Source organism: Heptranchias perlo, unplaced genomic scaffold (assembly GCF_035084215.1).
Source record: "Heptranchias perlo isolate sHepPer1 unplaced genomic scaffold, sHepPer1.hap1 HAP1_SCAFFOLD_525, whole genome shotgun sequence".
NCBI classification, from domain to species: domain Eukaryota; kingdom Metazoa; phylum Chordata; class Chondrichthyes; order Hexanchiformes; family Hexanchidae; genus Heptranchias; species Heptranchias perlo.
The window spans coordinates 85,001-92,500 of record NW_027139543.1 but is presented as its reverse complement, the minus strand read 5'-3'; positions in this window follow the sequence as shown (position 1 = coordinate 92,500).

The following is a 7,500-nucleotide window of genomic DNA, read 5'->3' as shown; positions in this document are numbered from 1 at the left end:
GTCGGTTGGGCGGCAGCCCGGGTCGGTCTCTGCAGACCTGGAGGCGCTAGACACAAGTCTGGTAAACAGGCTAAGTCTCGACATGCCACCTCTTACTATCCTGCAGGTACCCCGCCAATCCCCCCGGAACCGGCTGGCAATTGGCGAATCAGCGGGACGAATTTGAATTCGTGACCGACTCTCTGACACCGAATCGCCGCAAACGCGTTTCGATTTTTCGGCTTCGGTACCTCCCATCAGACTTTGACTGGCCATATCTCCGGACTCACGTGTCGCAGCCGGGACCTTCAGGTACCGTTCGACGCGTCTAACCCTGCCCCGTCGAATGGCGCCCCTCGCGGTGTGGTCCGATTTCCGCATTTTGGTCAGATTTGCCTCCAAAGTTTTCAGATTGAGTTGACGAATGCCCCCTACGGGGTAACCTCTTGCCCTTTCGGACATGGTCCCTGTGACTTAATTTCCGCCTTTTGCTCAATCGTTTCCCCATTTATAATTAATTTTAAAAATCGGGTTACTCAGTTCTGGTTTACCAGTTCCCTCTTCGGACTTAGTTTTTGGTTAATCATTTCCGGTTCACCAGTTCCCGTTTTGGACTTAGTCTCTGCGGGCCGTTTCTCATCTTTTGGTTCATCAGTTCCCCTCTTTTAATAATTTTTTGGCTGCTTTCGTTTGATCATTTCCCTGCCTTCTGGGTGACTTTTGCCCCTTAGGACTTCATCGCCGCACATTATTTTCGACTTCTGGTTGATCATTTCACCCCTTTTAATCATTTTTGCAACTTTTGGTTAACCATTTCACCCAGCTTCTGGTTAACCATTTCCCCTTTGGGACTTAGTCTCTGAGCATTCTTTTGGGATTCTGGTTAATCATTTGCCAATTTTTAAAAAATGTTGCCGCTTTTGTTTAATGCTTTCTGGTCAACCTTTCCCTCTTTCAGACTTCACCGCGGCACATTGCTTTAGCCTCCTGGTTAATCATTTCACCCCTTTTAATCATTTTTGCAACTTTTGGTTAACCATTTCCCCCAGCTTCTGGTTAACCATTTCCCCTTTGGGACTTGGTCTCTGAGCATTCTTTTGGGATTCTGGTTAATCATTTGCCAATTTTTTAAAAATGTTGCCACTTTTGTTTAATGCTTTCTGGTCAACCTTTCCCTCTTTCAGACTTCACCGCGGCACATTGCTCCAGCCTCCTGGTTAATCATTTCACCCCTTTTAATCATTTTTGCAACTTTTGGTTAACCATTTCCCCCAGCTTCTGGTTAACCATTTCCCCTTTGGGACTTAGTCTCTGAGCATTCTTTTGGGATTCTGGTTAATCATTTGCCAATTTTTTAAAAATGTTGCCACTTTTGTTTAATGCTTTCTGGTCAACCTTTCCCTCTTTCAGACTTCACCGCGGCACATTGCTTTAGCCTCCTGGTTAATCATTTCACCCCTTTTAATCATTTTTGCAACTTTTGGTTAACCATTTCCCCCAGCTTCTGGTTAACCATTTCCCCTTTGGGACTTAGTCTCTGAGCATTCTTTTGGGATTCTGGTTAATCATTTGCCAATTTTTAAAAAATGTTGCCACTTTTGTTTAATGCTTTCTGGTCAACCTTTCCCTCTTTCAGACTTCACCGCGGCACATTGCTTCAGCCTCCTGGTTAATCATTTCACCCCTTTTAATCATTTTTGCAACTTTTGGTTAACCATTTCCCCCAGCTTCTGGTTAACCATTTCCCCTTTGGGACTTAGTCTCTGAGCATTCTTTTGGGATTCTGGTTAATCATTTGCCAATTTTTAAAAAATGTTGCCGCTTTTGTTTAATGCTTTCTGGTCAACCTTTCCCTCTTTCAGACTTCACCGCGGCACATTGCTTTAGCCTCCTGGTTAATCATTTCACCCCTTTTAATCATTTTTGCAACTTTTGGTTAACCATTTCCCCCAGCTTCTGGTTAACCATTTCCCCTTTGGGACTTGGTCTCTGAGCATTCTTTTGGGATTCTGGTTAATCATTTGCCAATTTTTTAAAAATGTTGCCACTTTTGTTTAATGCTTTCTGGTCAACCTTTCCCTCTTTCAGACTTCACCGCGGCACATTGCTTCAGCCTCCTGGTTAATCATTTCACCCCTTTTAATCATTTTTGCAACTTTTGGTTAACCATTTCCCCCAGCTTCTGGTTAACCATTTCCCCTTTGGGACTTAGTCTCTGAGCATTCTTTTGGAATTCTGGTTAATCATTTGCCAATTTTTAAAAAATGTTGCCGCTTTTGTTTAATGCTTTCTGGTCAACCTTTCCCTCTTTCAGACTTCACCGCGGCACATTGCTTTAGCCTCCTGGTTAATCATTTCACCCCTTTTAATCATTTTTGCAACTTTTGGTTAACCATTTCCCCCAGCTTCTGGTTAACCATTTCCCCTTTGGGACTTAGTCTCTGAGCATTCTTTTGGGATTCTGGTTAATCATTTGCCACTTTTTAAAAAATGTTGCCGCTTTTGTTTAATGCTTTCTGGTCAACCTTTCCCTCTTTCAGACTTCACCGCGGCACATTGCTTTAGCCTCCTGGTTAATCATTTCACCCCTTTTAATCATTTTTGCAACTTTTGGTTAACCATTTCCCCCAGCTTCTGGTTAACCATTTCCCCTTTGGGACTCAGTCTCTGAGCATTCTTTTGGGATTCTGGTTAATCATTTGCCACTTTTTTAAAAATGTTGCCGCTTTTGTTTAATGCTTTCTGGTCAACCTTTCCCTCTTTCAGACTTCACCGCGGCACATTGCTTTAGCCTCCTGGTTAATCATTTCACCCCTTTTAATCATTTTTGCAACTTTTGGTTAACCATTTCCCCCAGCTTCTGGTTAACCATTTCCCCTTTGGGACTTAGTCTCTGAGCATTCTTTTGGGATTCTGGTTAATCATTTGCCAATTTTTAAAAAATGTTGCCGCTTTTGTTTAATGCTTTCTGGTCAACCTTTCCCTCTTTCAGACTTCACCGCGGCACATTGCTTTAGCCTCCTGGTTAATCATTTCACCCCTTTTAATCATTTTTGCAACTTTTGGTTAACCATTTCCCCCAGCTTCTGGTTAACCATTTCCCCTTTGGGACTTAGTCTCTGAGCATTCTTTTGGGATTCTGGTTAATCATTTGCCAATTTTTAAAAAATGTTGCCGCTTTTGTTTAATGCTTTCCCTGCTTTGTGGTCAAACTTTTCCCCTTTAGGACTTCATCGCCGCACATTATTTTCGAATTCTGGTTAATCATTTCACCCCTTTTAATCATTTTTGCAACTTTTGGTTAACCATTTCCCCCAGCTTCTGGTTAACCATTTCCCCTATGGGACTTAGTCTCTGAGCATTCTTTTGGGATTCTGGTTAATCATTTGCCAATTTTTAAAAAATGTTGCCGCTTTTGTTTAATGCTTTCTGGTCAACCTTTCCCTCTTTCAGACTTCACCGCGGCACATTGCTTTAGCCTCCTGGTTAATCATTTCACCCCTTTTAATCATTTTTGCAACTTTTGGTTAACCATTTCCCCCAGCTTCTGGTTAACCATTTCCCCTTTGGGACTTAGTCTCTGAGCATTCTTTTGGGATTCTGGTTAATCATTTGCCACTTTTTTAAAAATGTTGCCGCTTTTGTTTAATCGTTTCCCTGCTATGTGGTCAACCTTTTCCCCTTTCAGACTTCATCGCCGCGCATTGTTGTCGACTTCTGGTTAATCATTTTTCCCCTTTAAATCTTTTTTTGCCACTTTCGGTTCACCATTTCACCCAGCTTCTGGTTAACCATTTGCCCCATTATACTGAATTTTTCCGCTTTGGTTTAATCATTTCCCTGCTTTCTTGTCAACCTTTTCCCCTTTTGGACTTCGCCGCCGCACTTTGCTTTTGCCTTCTGGTTAAACATTTCTCCCCTTTTAATCCTTTTTCCCACTTTTGGTTCACCAGTTCACCCAGCTTCTGGTTAACCATTTCCCCTTTGGGACTTAAGTCTCTGAGCATTCTTTTGGGATTCTGGTTAACCATTTGCCACTTTTTTAAAAATGTTGCCGCTTTTGTTTAATGCTTTCCCTGCTTTCTGGTCAACCTTTTCCCCTTACGACTTCGCCGCCGCACTTTGCTTTCGCCTTCTGGTTAATCATTTCACCCCTTTTAATCCTTTTTCCCACTTTGGGTTGGACAGTTCACCCAGCTACTGGTTAACCATTTCCCCTTTGGGACTTAAGTCTCTGAGCATTCTTTTGTGATTCTGGTTCACCATTTGTCCCTTTTTAAAAGATATTGCTGCTTTTGATTAAACCTTTCCCTGCTTTGCGGTCGACCTATTCCTCTTTCAGACTTCATCGCCGCACCTTGTTTTCGACATCTGGTTCAACATTTCTCCCCTTTTAATCCTTTTTCCCACTTTTGGTTAAGCAGTTCACCCAGCTTCTGGTTCACCATTTGCCCCTTTTTACTGAATTTTTCTGCTTTTGTTTAATCATTTCCCTGCTTTGCGGTCGACCTATTCCTCTTTCAGACTTCATCGCCGCGCATTGTTTTCGACATCTGGTTCAACATTTCTCCCCTTTTAATCCTCTTTCCCACTTTTGGTTAAGCAGTTCACCCAACTTCTGGTTAACCATTTGCCCCTTCTTACTGAATTTTTCTGCTTTTGTTTAATCATTTCCCTGCTTTATGGTCAACCTTTTCCCCTTTAGGACTTCGCCGCCGCACTTTGCTTTCGCCTTCTGGTTAATCATTTCACAACATTTTAATCCTTTTTCCCACTTTTGGTTAAACAGTTCACCCAGCTTCTGGTTAACCATTTGCCCCTTTGGGACTTAAGTCTCTGAGCATTCTTTTGGGATTCTGGTTCACCATTTGTCCCTTTTTAAAAGATATTGCTGCTTCTGTTTAATCCTTTCCCTGCTTTGCGGTCAACCTTTTCCTCTTTCAGACTTCATCGCCGCGCATTGTTTTCGACATCTGGTTCAACATTTCTCCCCTTTTAATCCTCTTTCCCACTTTTGGTTAAGCAGTTCACCCAACTTCTGGTTCACCACTTGCCCCTTTTTACTGAATTTTTCTGCTTTTGTTTAATCATTTCCCTGCTTTCCGGTCAACCTTTCCCTCTTTCAGACTTAATCGCCGCACATTGTTGTCGACTTCTGGTTGATCAGTTCACCCCTTTTTTATCCTTTTTCCCACTTTGGGTTAAGCAGTTCACCCAGCTTCTGGTTAACCATTTGCCCCTTTGGCACTTAAGTCTCTGAGCATTCTTTTGGGATTCTGGTAAACCATTTGTCCCTTTTTAAAAAATGCTGCTGCTTTTGTTTAATGCTTGCCCTGCTTTGCGGTCGATCATTTCACCCCTTTTAATCCATTTTTGCCACTTTGGGTTAAACAGTTCACACAACTTCTGGTTCACCATTTCACATTTCGGAACTTTTATTCCCACCATTACTTTGGGCTTCTGGTTCATCATTTCACGCTGTTTTACAAATCTTTGCCGCTTCACTTTTAATCCACAAACCGTGGCTCGCTTTCGGGTGGGGGGGGGGGTAGCGGGTTTGGGCCGGGCACTCGACATCCCGGTGTGCGACCGGGTTCGTTCTGGTACCGCTCGGTGCCCCTCGTCCTGCTCTTGCCGCGGAAGCAAACCAGACGACCGTCGGTCTCACGCCCGAGGGGAGAGGAGGCGGAAAGCGGTTTGCAGCCTTTCGCTGTACCTCCGGCGGGCAGCGCCGCACCTCCGAGTGCTCGGTACCGTTCGCTGCACCTCGTCCGGCCGCACGCAGCGAGCCAAACCCGGAGGAAATCGGCCTGTGCCTTCTCGAGATATGGGCCTCCGGGTGGGACGGACAAACCGGGGCCCCGAGCTCGCTTTCGGCGGCCCGGCACTCGACTTCCCGGTGTCCGAACGTGATCCTTCCGGTACCCTTCGGTGCCCCTTGCCCGACTCTAGCTCCCGTGCTGAAGCGGAGTCGGTCGGCCTGACGGCCTGCCGAGTTAACCAGCGGAAAGCGGTGCGCAGCCTTTCGCTTGCAGCTCCGGCGGGCAGCGCCGCACCTCCGGCTGCTCAGTGCCGTCCGCTGCTCCCCTTCCGGCTGCACGCAGCGAACCATACCCGGAGGAAATCGGCCTCGGCCTTCCGGAGATATGGGCCTGCGAGTGGGACCAATAAATCGGTGCACATTTCCGGCTCGGTTTCCGGCCTCGGCACTATCAGTTCACGCCGTCCGACCGACGTCGTTCTGGCACGGTTCCGTTGCTCCTTGATCCGGTCCAGCCACGGTAATCAGCCGAAGATGGTGGGGGGGACACATTGCCCGCCGAGTTAGCCGGAGGAAATCGGCCTCGGACTTCCTCAGATATCAGCCTCCGGGTGGGACAGACAAACCGGGGACCCGAGCACGCTTTCGGCGGCCCGCTGGTCGACTTCCCGGTGTGCGACCGGGTTCGTTCCGGTACCGTTCGCTGCCCCTCGTCCTGCTCTAGCCGCGGAAACAAACCCGACGACCGTCGGTCTCACGCCCGCGGAGGGAGGTGGCGGAAAGTGGTTTGCAGCCTTTCGCTGTACCTCCGGCGGGCAGCGCCCGACCTCCGAGTGCTCGGTACCGTCCGCTGCGCCTGGTCCGGCCGCACACAACGAGCCATACCCGGTGGAAATCGGCCTGTGCCTTCCAGAGATATGGGCCTCCGGGTGGGACGGACAAACCGGGGCCCCGTGCTCGCTTTCGGCGGCCCGCTAGTCGACTTCCCGGTGTGCGACCGGGTTCCTTCCGGTACCGTTCGCTGCCCCTCGTCCTGCTCTAGCCGCGGAAACAAACCCGACGACCGTCGGTCTCACGCCCGCGGAGGGAGGCGGCGGAAAGTGGTTTGCAGCCTTTCGCTGTACCTCCGGCGGGCAGCGCCCGACCTCCGAGTGCTCGGTACCGTCCGCTGCGCCTGGTCCGGCCGCACACAACGAGCCATACCCGGTGGAAATCGGCCTGTGTCTTCCGGAGATATGGGCCTCCGGGTGGGACGGACAAACCGGGGCCCCGAGCGGTGGCACCCTGCTCGCTTTCGGCGGCCCGGCACTCGACTTCCCGGTGTGCGAACGTCATCGTTCCGGTACCCTTCGGTGCCCCTTGCCCCACTCTAGCTCCGGTGCTAAAGCGGAGTCGGTCGGTCTCACGGACGCCGAGTTAGCAGGCGGAAAGCGGTGCGCAGCCTTTCGCTGTCACTCCGGCGGGCAGCACCGCACCTCCGAGTGCTCGGTACCGAACGCTGCGCCGCCTCCTGCCGCACGCAACGAGCCATACCCGCAGGAAATCGGCCTCGGCGTTCCGGAGTTATCCGCCTCCGAGTGGGCCTGACCAAGCGGGGTGAACTGGAAATCATTAACCAACGTACTTCCATGTTTTCACCCGCAGAGGGCAGCACTCTCTTCTCCGTTTTAAACTGGGCCGACCCGGCTCCGTTTCGAGACCCGGCACTCGACTTCCCGGTGTGCGACCGGGTTCGTTCCGGTACCGTTCGCTGCCCCTCG